Below are 12,980 nucleotides of genomic sequence, written 5' to 3' on the forward strand. Positions count from 1 at the left end.
CTAGTCCTTGTAACAAAAAATAAAAGAGAGGAAAGCAGTTCAGGTAAAGCAACCAATCCATCTGCCATGATTGATGGTAAATGCAATATTTCACATACATAGTCTCCACTTCTGTGAAGAAGGGAGTTCATTTTCTCAATACTTCTATGGGTCCGGGTTTGTCCATTGCAGTTCCATCATGTTCAGTTTCATTTTTCTCTTCTTACATGGCTGTTATAATGTCGTAGTTTGTTTTTTAACCCTGTTTGCTTCACTCTGCATCAGCTCATAAAGGACTTCTCATGTTTTTCTAAATACTCCATATTCATCATTTCTTTTCATGCAGTACATCTATGTATTACAATTTGCTTTGACATTTTCCAATTACTGAGCATCTAAATTGCTGTAATATTCATTGGATGGTTCTACTTCTTGCCTCTCTTTCTCCCCCCACCCAAAATATCCTTCACATCACTGCCAAATTTATCTTCCATAAAAATGCTTCTGGCATCTAATTTCTCTTCTCAAATTCTTCTCGAATTCATTATGGCCCTCCTACTGAAAATGAAATACCCTTTTCTCTTGTAGCAGCAGTTAAACTGGAATACTTCCCATCAAGTCTGTCATACACTCTGGCTCCTTGCTAAAGATATGTGCAACCAGCAGTTTTCACTTGGTCCCTTGATCCCCATGTCTGGGAGCTGAGTTTGGGGTATGGTATAAAAAAAGATGATTGCTGACTGACACAGGAAAAACTGCCTATTCAGTGGGCTATGGAAGTGAGTGAAGTGAAAAGCTCTTCTCTCTTTTGAGTATATCACTTTGGGATTTTGCCAGCTCTTCCTTGAATTTCCAGCTGGAGGGAAGAGATTTTTCTTCCCTCCCAAAGCCTCCCCAGTGGCCTTGGCAAAAGTGAGAACATGTGCTTGCTTACTCAAGCCTAGGAAAAATAATTTCACAAATTTATTGCCTAAAATATACTTACAGTAAAAATTGTGCAGTTAATGATTAAGGAGGAAGAAAAAACTTTCTATGAGCTAAGGAACTTACCTCAACATGATTCAGGTGAGGTCCCCAGATTCTGGTGCTTAAGTGACAGCAAAGAGTGTAGGGATTGCTGGTAAATTTACACTTGGAGGGACCACTTGGGAAATAACAGTGGGAAAGAGGTTAAAGGGCACGAATTGAAATTCCATACTCAACTCCTTCCTCTTCCCTCTTAATGAAAGAGGGTAGAAAAAAGGTGGACAAAAACAATTCTAAATCTTGATCAGGTTTAATACAGTTCACATTGTCAAAGACAAAAAAAGAAAAAGAATAGCAGAATCAATATGGTAAATACTCAGAAGATTCAAGATGAGTTGAATTATATTTAACTAACTGGATCATCAGATGACAGTTGGAAGTCATGTCAGAGGTCAACTAGTCCAACTACTACCAAAGCATCCATCTCATCTCCAGCCTCCTTGGCAAGTGACTTTACATCCTCTATTTCAAGACCTCAAGTGTAAAAAATTCAGTATTCCCATTCTATTTTTGGACAATGTAAATTATTAGGATTCTTTTCTCCCTTGATACCTACTTATTCTACCTGCAATTTCCACACATTGATTCTAATTCTGCTTTAACAGAACCAAGCCTACTCTTTTTCCCCATAAGTCCAAGATAAACTAGAAAGAAAATAAAGTAATTAAATTAAAAAAAAAAAAAACAAAACCTCAAGTACTTTCTCCCTCTTAAAGATGTGACCGTAACTGTGGAATTGCCTCCACAGTTTGGTGAAGTTCCATTGTAATTGGCACTTATATAAGCTGATCAATTCATTTATCCTGGGATGAAGATGAGGCCAGATTCTCAATTTCTTCTACTTATCCTCTTTGAAAGGAAAGTATATATTCTCATAAATTATCCAGATAAATCCTTCCATTTCTGGAATCTTCCATTTCATATTGATAATGCAAAAGAATGTTCAGTTAATGTTTCCAATAGATAGGAAAATACAATTGTGAAGAGATGACTAAACACACTGGGAAAATGTCCTAAGATTAACTGGTACTGGGCCATCAGCTTTGAGTGGGAGTTTGCTGACTATAATGCTTGTCATTCCATGTGATGCCACAGGCTCTATGCATATTTAGGAAAGTCTTAATCATATCTATGAATAATCATTTTACTATAGGGCTTACAGCATTGTCAAAAGACTCTGGAAACCGATTAGTTGGTTTCTTACTTGTGTAAGAGGTTAAAGCAACAAGTAACATCTGAAATCAACTTGAAAACAGAATTAATTGGCATAATTAGAGGGGACATAATATGGTGAGAGAGGAAAGGGAAAGAATGAATTCTGGAACCTGAAATTAGAAGAAAACCAGTGGATTCGAGAAGTTTCTATTGAAACTTATATGTGTGGAATCTGCTCTTTGGAAATCCCAAGAGAAGGAGGGAAATAGACCTGGATCCTAACCCAGTTATCACTACAGGACTTGGTAGGGAACAAATGAGTTGGGTGAGACTGTCATTAAATAATTCAGAAGTCAGCATTTGGGAGGCTTTAAAGGAAAGCATGGGAGGAAAGAGGTATTAGATTGACTATCAAACTGAAGGTCTATAGAGTCATTGTGCTGACCTCATTGTTGTATGCATGTGAAATCAGGACAATCTACCAGTGGCATGCCAGGAAACTGAATTCCTTCCAATTGTTTCAGAAAAGATTCTAAAGATCACCCAGCAGGATAAGGTACCTTTCTTGAGCTAAACTGCCAAGCATTCAAACTCTACTGCACAGAATGCAACTTTGATGAGCAGGCTATGTTGTTTGAATGCCAACTTATGCTTGCCTAAAAGACTATTTTTTTTCTTGTGAGGCAATGAGGGTTAAGTGACTTGCCCAGGGTCACACAGCTAGTACATGTCAAATGTATGAGGCCAAATTTGAACTGAGGTCCTCCTGAATCCAGGGCTGGTGCTTTATCCAGTACACCCACCACATAGCTGCCCCGCCAAGACTATTTTAAGAGAACTCACACAAGGCAAGTGCTCACATAGTGGTCAGATGTAGCAATACAGGGACACTCTCAAGGTCTCTCTAAAGAACTTTGGAATTTATTTCATTACATGGGAAATACTGGCAAAGGACCACCCAGAATGCCATACCTGCATCAAAGTGCTGTGCTCCATGAGCAAAATAGAATTGAAGGAGCTCAAAAGAAATGCAAGATGTACAAACTTAGAGAATCCACCCAAATGTTCACATGGACTATTTGTTCCCTACCTAGGATAGAGTATTCCAAGCTCTATTGGTCTGATTAGCCACCATTGGACACATTGTAACTTGACTCTAACATAGTGATATCATTTTGGTCTTTTTCTGGAACAAAGGACAATAACCATCTACTATATGTCAGTCACTGTGCAAGTGGTGGGATATATAGATAAAAACTCCTTACTGAACAGGACAGGAGTCAATATAAATAACGATATATAGCTTTGAGTTTAGAGTCAAGACTCTAGCTCTGCTGCTTACTACATCTATGATTTTTAGTCAAGTGCTCAACAAGACTTTATTTTATTTTGGTGAGGCAATTGGGGTTAAGTGACTTGCCCAAAGTCACACAGCTAGTTAGTGTTAAGTGTCTGAGTCCAGATTTGAACTCAGGTCCTCCTGACTCCAGGGCCGGTGCTCTATTCACTGTGCTACCTAGCTGCCCCTCAACAAGACTTTATTAAACACTTTCTATGTTTCAGTAAGTCATTACACATTTGTTAAGTGCTTATTATGTGTCAGGCACTGTGCTAAGTGCCAGGGATAAAAAGAAAGGAATAAAAACCTCTCCCTTTAAGGAGATTACATTCCATTATTGGAGATAATATACAATCAGCTATTTAAATACAATATATTATGGGTGTATGTATAATATTAACATGAATTACCTCCAACTGAATATAATTGGAAGAAATCTCAGAGGGCAGGCACCAGACTTGAAGGGGATGAAGAAAGGCAGAAGGTGGAATTTGCACTGAGACTTGAAGGAAACTAGGAGCAAAGCCAGGAGAAAGAGACAAAAAGGAAGAGTGCTGGAGATGGGTAGGCTGAGTGTCTTGTGTGAGGAACCTCAAGGAGGCCAGTGTTACTGGTTAACAGGGGACAGGGAGGGAGTCAAACATAAGAAAACTAGGGCAATAGGAAAGGGTAATATCGTAAAGGCCTTTAAAAGCCAAACTCAGGATTTTATATTTGATCAGGGAGGTAACAGTGAGCTTATTAAGTATGCGCGAGTTGAAGGGAGGGATGGAGATGATACTGTCAGATCTGCACTTTTGGAAGATTACTTTGATAAGTCAATGGAAGATGGATTGTGGGGAAAAACTTGAGGTGGGGAGACCAAACAGAAGACTATTATGACAGTTCAGGATCGAGGTGATAGGGACCCACACCAGGACAATAACAACAACAAACGTTTTGATATCCCTAATATCTTAAGGATTGCGATGCTCTTTGTATCTAGCATCTCATTTGATATTCATGCCAATCCTGAGAGGTAGATGTTGTAGGGAAGTGGTATCAAGCTCAAATAGAAACAGGGGTGACTAAACCATACATAAGGATACCTGCAGGTACATATTGACTTAAAAAAACAACACAATATCTATATTCAAGTGTATTTTTGTTTATTTTGTTAAATAATTCCTAATTACATTTTAATTTGGTTGGGCCCATGCCTGGGTGTCCTCTGATATGATATGGTACAATTACCAATCTTACACATAAGTATGTTGGGGGAGGTCTAGTACCCCTGTTGTGCGGGCTTGCCAAACCCTTTTCAGAGCTGTTCATCTGTCTTTGGTGTCCATCTTCACCCAACTCTCACCTGTGGTTCCAAGAACTGATAACACGTGCAGTTGCCACACCCTGGTAAAAATGTCTCCAAAGATAGGCTAAGCCAGCCTGAGGGTAACTGAAAGGCCTCAAACTTATTGGTGAGTTAGGGGCAGGCCTACGCCCAGCATGTGAAGGCTTCCCCTGGTGGAATGGGGCTGATGAAAAAATTTGTTCCAATGGCCACAATGGTGGATGAAGCGGGCATTGTGGAATGCTAATAGCTTGGTGAGGCATCAAAGGCATCAAGGTTATCCACTGCATTCTGGGCCATCACCAGTCATCTTGATTTTTGTCCTGCCACTGGACTTGAATGACTCAGGAAGAGAGCAAATGAAGTTGGTGACTTTGTGCAACTCTACCTCACTTAAATCCAATTCATGCTCAAATGAAGACATCATGCATGATGTCCTTGGTCCTTTTCTAAAATGAAGGATGAACAGCAACAACAACAATAACAACAAAGGAACAAATAAGGAAACCTGAGATTTGGAGAGGCTAACTGACTTTCCCAAGGCTTCTGAAAGTATCATTTTATTAAGCAATGCATACCAATTGCCTAACAAAGCAGGACCAGACCTCCTCAGCTTAGGCCTGGACCCTGAATACAGGGAGAGACAGACTTTTGTACATTAAAATAATAATTCAATAAGGCCAATTAATTAAAAGGAAACAATATAATATTAGGTAAGCTGATTTCTTACTAGATGAAAAAATCAAAGACTTGTCAAGTAGGGTGGGGGAGACTGAACAATTATGATTCCCTGAATGCAGAAAAAGTCTTTCACTCCCTAAGTACCTGAAACAGTCAAGGGGACATGGAAACAATAACTGATTGATCAATATGGGCCAGTTTTCAGATAAGACATATAGGTCACTTGAGATGTACAACTGTGAGAAAACTCCTTGCACCAATCTTTGGATCTGGCTTTGTTTCTGGTCAGCATAACAGGTCCATAGTTAAGGGTCTCTAAGCAGTAGGTAGAGATGACTCAGTTTCCCAGTAGTACAGTGCTAGGTTCAAAGCAAGCAATACAGTTTTCTCCCAACTCCCACAATTGAATAAAGTTTTCTCACAAAATTCAAACTGGACAACCCATCATTGAATAGAAAGAGAACTGAGCTAGCTCTAGAATTGTCACAAGACGGAATCAGTGGGGCAGCTAGGTGATGCAGTGGATAAAGCACTGGCCCTGGATTCAGGAGGACCTGAGTTCAAATCTGGTGTCAGACACCTGACACTTACTAGCTGTGTGACTCTGGGCAAGTCACTTAACACTCACTGCCCTGCCCTCCTCCCCCAAAAGATGGAATCAGTATAGTTCACTTAATTCCCACAAATAACCACTATCTGTCCTAATCTCACCCTCCAGGGTGTGGTCTCTCTTTTAAGTAGCATGTGATCAAATCAGTGTAAGAAAAAAGGTTCAATCCAACTCTTACTAAATAGTCATTGGAGGTGAGGGGAAGGGGTTAACTCCAAAACAATCACAGGTTTCCTCATCCACAATATTACTCCCTCCATTCTGAACCCTTCCTCTGCATTGCCAGCTACAAACTATCTCTCTTCCCTCCACTTCATGAGAACTGAGTGTTGACTCCTCAGGACAGTTGGAACTAATGTTGCCTACCTAGCTGCTCAGGTGCCACTGGGAAAACTCCATGCCCATTTTTTCCCCAGATCACTTCATGGTTGTAGCAGACACCCTTTTTTTTTTTTTTTTTTTTTTGCTGGGCAATTGGGGTTAAGTGACTTGCCCAGGGTCACACAGCTAGTGTTAAGTGTCTGAGACCAGATTTGAACACAGGTCCTCCCGAATCCAGGGCCGGTTCACTATTTACTGCGCCACCTAACTGCCCCTAGCAGGCACACTTTTGAGGGTGGGATCTGGGGTAAGAACTCTCTTTTCTCCTTTTTCATTTTGAATAGGTCAAAGTGAATCACGCAAAATAAGCAGGTGTTGATAGGTTGGGATGTGGATCATAAAAATTATTGCATTATCTTCCCACAAAACCTACCCATTTTCCTTCATGGCAAGATCATGTCACTTAGAGTCTTACAACATCACTGTCACTTCTTACTACTCTTTTTCCCTTTCCCTACATCCACATATCCAAATCAGTTCCCATAGCCCCTTGGTTCCACCTTCTCATCTGTCATATTTGTCTGCTTTTCTCTCCTCACATACCTACCACCTAAACTCAGGCCATAATGAACTTTCTCCTGAACTATTGCAATAGCTTCCCAATTGGACTCTTGGCCTTAAGTCTCTTTTCTCTTTAAACTATCCTCCACAAGACTGTGAAATTGATTCTCTTCTAGTACATTTCTGACCATGACAGTTCCCTATGCAACATGCTTCTCTGGCTACCTATTAACTCTAATATATAGTATTATTTCAATTTTATCTCATTATTTTTATATATCTACATACATACATATATATATATATACACACACACACACACACACACACACACACACACACATCTATCTTTTCTTTCTTTCTTTCTCTCTTTTTCTCTTTCTCTTTTTTTATTTTTGAGGCAATCAGGGTTAAGTGACTTGTCCAGGGTCACATAGTAAAGGCTGAGGCCTTGAAGTCAGCTCTTCTTGACTCCAGGGATGGTGCTCTGTCTACTTTACCACCTAGCTGCTCCTAATTTATATTTTTCTGAAATATAATTATAAGCATGATAATACATATCTATAATTCACAAAACATAGAGAATTTGAGTGTGTGATCAAAACTTGGGGTTTTTTTCTGATTGACTTATGTTATCAAAAAGTTTAGAAATGATAATTCTAGATAAGAGTGAGGATGGACGTTATTGGGTATATAATGAAATAAGTACCATTGTAGTTTGAAGATATAAATGTATTTTTAAAATACTTATCTTTGAAGAATTTCATTTCTTTATCATTATCTTAATAAATAAACCCAATCAGCTGACAATATTTGGTTTCCAAGAAAATTTCCCATATAACAGGCAAGTACCTCACCTAGGGTGAGGCTGTTTCATTATGTTTACACTGAAGAGAAAATGTCTTCCCTTATGTATGCATGATCAGGCCTGGTAAATGTTAGAGGTTCTGGTCATATTTGGAGATGGACGCTGTAAGCACTTAGCTATTTAAATGTATTTTAAATCTGACATTTCATTTTAATTTATAACAGCCCTTATCTTTTGTGTTATGCCATTTCTCCCTTGAAAAACAACAAAATGATTTGGATTTCTAATTCCCAGAGCTTTTTTGGGGGGGGGGGATGTGGAGGTAGGAGGTGGGGGGGTGGGGATTATAATGAATGTGAAAAACTTAGTTGATTGGTAATTGAAGGAATGAGATTTTGATGCATAGATAAATTTGTTGACACATAAGAACGCAGACCCTTCTTAGAGTGAGAGATACTCCTGGCTTGCTGCATATTATATAATATGGCCATTAAATTCAGATTATCTTTCAAAGGAGAGGCAGAGATTAATGAGTCAAACCAAAGTGATGAATTAAATGAGCCTGATGAGATATGCTCATAGAAAGACCTAGCAAAGAGTATTAGTGAAACAAGAAATATTACAACTTGATTATTAAAGCATAGCTTTTAGGGGAGGACCTCTAGTTAGAAGTAGATATTATTCTAAAACAATTTTTAATATTAGATTACATTTTCATCTGTGTAGTACGTGATCATTTTTTTCTTTATTGATGGAGTTGGTGATAGGTTTTAGATGAAAATATATCCCACATATTTCGGTAGGACTATTTTCTTAAGACTTCTGAATTCGCTGTTTTTCTGTCTGTAAGCTATAAGTTATAGAGTAGGGATTCTTAAAACTCGGGTGACTGTACTTTCTCCTTATTCTCGAACCAAACTATTAAGGAAAATATAGTTTCCAATAGAGCATCTTTTTACCTAACCCTAACTAAAAAAAAAATAGGATAAGCTTCATTTTAGTGAGTGGGGAAAAAGAAGCTTCACATTAGAAAAATGAAAAATGTCTTTCTTACATTAGTAGGGTTTTTTTTCCCCCTTAGGAGTAAATATTTGATTCTTTTAGTATTTCCAAATCCCTCACAAAGAAAACTACTCAACCAATGAATCCCTTAATATTATGACCAGCTGTTCTCTTCAGTGACCGAAGCTTACTCGAATGACAACTACAGAGATTTAGGGAAGGGGGCTTTCCTGAGAGTGAAATTTCTAAAACCCTCAGAGACCATGCTCTTCACTGAAGAGATCTTTGAATTTTCCATGACAGGAAATTCAGCTCAAGGTGATTTTAAGTGGAATGATCTATGGAAGCTTGTCTAAAAAATCTTTAAAGCCTCTTTACCCAATCTTACCATGCAAATTATCCTCTTTTTTCTTGGTAAAAGGGAGAGAATTACCAAAATATGATTTTCCAAGATTCATGAAGGAGGAACTTTCTTTTTCTTTAAGGAGGGAACATAAATGTGCTGCTATTCTGCTATTCTCATTTATAGTAAACATCTATGAATCCAGTGTTTGCCATCTTGGGTTGAGGAAGATGCCATTGCCATATTGTTGCTCTTGGTGGGGGTAGTGTTTGCCCTTTCTTCTGGAAGAGGCCTGATGACATCAGGAAAGTGATGTCATGACTTTCAAGTGATTGGATTTAAGTGAGGCAGGGCAGTGCAAAGTCACCAGCTTCACTCTTTTCTCCATAGCCATCTTTGTCCAGTGGCAAGATATAGATCAGAATGACTGGAAATGGTCTCCCCAGGTGTCATATGTGGAACTAGTAAATGGCAAACATTTACTTTCTGAAACTGCTTATGCAGATGAATAGACATTTACATTGTACGTGGAAAATGAGCAAGCTAAGCTCAAAGATATCATATTCAATTTTTTTTTCTGGGGGGTGGGGTGATGCTTATTAGTTTATATATTTACAAACTTGTATCATTGTCAAGAAAGTACATTTGCCAGCCAGGAAAAGTGACAGAGAATTACATGTATCACTCATAAATGCTTGATAGGAAGTCAAAGTGGTACAAAGGGAATTTGTATATTATTCTGGAGTTTGAGACCCTGGGTTCAAATCCTAGGTCTTTTGCTTATTCCTTGCATAACCTCAGGCAAGTCCCTTAAACTCCCCAGGTGTATGCTTTTTCATATGCAAGATGAGGGAATTTAATTATATGGTCTCTGAAATCTCTTCCAGCTTTAGATATATGATTTTTTTTTTCAGGGCAATGAGGGTTAAGTGACTTGCCCAGGGTCACCCAGCTAATAAGTGTCAACCATGTGAAGCTGTATTTGAACTCAGGTCCTGAATTCAAGGCCAGCGCTTTATCTACTGTGCTACCTGGCTGCCCAAGATATATGATTTTTAAAAAACCAAACTTGAACTCTCGGGTAAGAATCTTCTTCTACTCCTGATCTGAAACTTAGAAACTAAGTTATCCAAGTAACTGAGAAAAAGTTAATTGACTTCCACAGGGTAATAAAGTAAGCATGTGTCAGAGGTGAAAATATTGCTAAATCCAAGGCCACCTCTCATACATGCTAACCTGCTAAAAATACCATAATTAATATGAATTAATTCAATGGTAGGTGAACCTTATAACATGATAGCCATGGGGCAAAAGTATACAATGTCATAAAGGAATTTAAATTCCATGTTTAGTTAAATAGCTTACTGTTTCTTTATTTCATGCCCTATTCCCTCTTTCATCTTTCCTTTGGACACAGTAAAGAAGGGAAAGAAAAGAAGCAGAGAGTAGGCCAACAATGAGCACAATTTCATGGAGTAGGGAAGAGGAGCATACATGGCCTTTAGTCCCAAGGCATATTCTGGTGCTTGAACAGATTATAGGGGGAAGGTCATTCATTTTCATATACCCTGGCAACCAGCATCTAAATGCTCCTCGCAGATTCTTTTAAGTCCACACCCCATTTTCATATAGAAGGGACATTTTCCCTGTGTCTGTAATGACATTTTTGTTGCCAATTGAAAATCCTGGGCATCAGAAAACTTGTCTAATCTCTTCAGGGTGTTAGTCATTTGATTAAAATGTGTTTATAATTCAATAGACATACTCCAATACTACACAGAGTAAGATGTAATCATATATTTGCAGGAAAAAAAACGACCTAATGCTGCTTTCTCTGAAACTGCTTTCTTTGGCTAATTCAGTTTCAGCAACCAGGGACAAAGCCTTCAATGAAGGTGTTTCATAGCCCAAGGATTTATCAAATACTTTTTTCCCTAGGATTTGACTACCTCTACAAAGCAACCTGGGTAAATTTCCAAGACTCTAAATCAGTTGACTGAGTTTCTAGGCAGGATGGGGAAGCAGTTCATCTTCTTCCTTTCATTTGAGGCTTTGTCTCCTGGTTCAACTGTTTGGACTAAATTGGCCATCGAGTCCAATGAAGGGCACATAAAAAGTATTTGTTTTTACTGAACTTTCTGGTTTGACCAATGGCATGTGAAGCATCTGTGATTTTGTCATGTTTGGAGAACTCCATCCACGAATATAGATTGCAACTTCTCAATGAATTAGTAAAGTTATAAGTAACCACTTTAATTATATAGAAGTTAAAATTACTTGCCCAGGATCACAGAGCTAATAAATGCAAAGGGCAGGGTTTGAAGTCTGATTCTAAATCCAGGATTCCAGCCATTAATGCAGGCTCCCTAAATATATTTTTAAACTATTAAAATTAATATGATAGCCTGGGGTGGGTGACAGTGGATAGATTGCCTGGCAGGCCTGGTATCAAGGCTCATGTGAATTAAAATCTGGCCTCAGACACTTACTACTATCTGTGTGAACCTGGGCAAGTCACTTAGCCCTCTTTGTCTCAGTTTCCTCATGTATAAAATGAGCTCTAGAGAATTAAAATGGCAAACCACTCCTATCTTTGCCAAGAAAATTTCAAATGGAGCCATGAAGGGTCAGACATGACTTAAAAAAAGGCCAAAACCCAAGCAAAAAACTACTGAAAGGCTAACCCCATGTAGATTTCATCCTAAAGGGTAAATAATACAATGTGCTATTGTCTTCTGGGATTTCATGAAATTGAGGATTCATGTAATCTAAACATTGGAAAGGCTCTTAAAGTATATTAAAAGTCATCCAGTCCATTCTCTTCCTGAAATACAATTCTCCTTTCTAGCTCCTTGTTGAATAGCCATTCAGAAGCTACTTTAACACCTCTAATGACAGGGAGTTTTATACTTCACTAGGTAGTTCATTTCATTTTCTGACAGCAGGGATTGTTAGGAATTATGAGCTACAAACTACTTCCATATAGACCAGAGTCATTGAATCTCAAAGCTGGAAAGGACCCTTAAAGATCATATTGATCAACATCTGTCTGAATATATCTAACATTCTCCTTTATGAAATAATAGTTTTTTCTCAAGGCTTATCTCTCTGTTTTTGCTACTTGAATAAATAATGAATGAAGAATGTGTTAACTACTCACTGTGTATAAAGCATTATGCCAAGTGCTGGTAATATAAATAGAAAGGTTAAAACTATCTCTGTTCTCTAGAAATTCATGTTGTAATGGGGAAGACAATATCTATGAAAGGTTTCAGCTCTGAGTCAGATGGAAAAGTCCTATGGTCTTTAGGGTACCTCAGCAAAACATGGGGTAATGCCTCTTCTTTAATATTAATGCTATCCACTGAGAAAATAACATCAATTTCTGATGTAGTACCATTTGACCATGCAAAGGATTTTGGTGGCAAGAATTTTCTTCTCTAGGTCTTCAGTAGCTATGTTTGTATAGCCTACAAGAGTAGTTACCAGGCTGCATTTTCAGTCATTTTCCCAGAATGATAGCTGGAAACATTGCTATCATCTGTATTCTTGGGCTCAGGACCCTGAGCCGTTTGCATTATGATCAGAGGGAAGATGGTGGTCAAGGTGGTAGTAGAGAGTGCCTTGCTGCACCAGGTAGACTGACTTGCCTTTCCTGTGTGTGGTAGTTGGTTTGACATTGTTTGGCATGGCTGGTCCCTTCTCCACTAGTTATTTCCCTGGATGATAGCTGTGAGTGTAGGACTTGGTCACCTAATCACTTTTGCAGGGTAGAATCAGGTCCAGACTGATAGATCTCATGTTTTCTTTTCCTTCTGAAAAATA

This window comes from Dromiciops gliroides, chromosome 5 (assembly GCF_019393635.1).
Source record: "Dromiciops gliroides isolate mDroGli1 chromosome 5, mDroGli1.pri, whole genome shotgun sequence".
Taxonomy (NCBI): domain Eukaryota; kingdom Metazoa; phylum Chordata; class Mammalia; order Microbiotheria; family Microbiotheriidae; genus Dromiciops; species Dromiciops gliroides.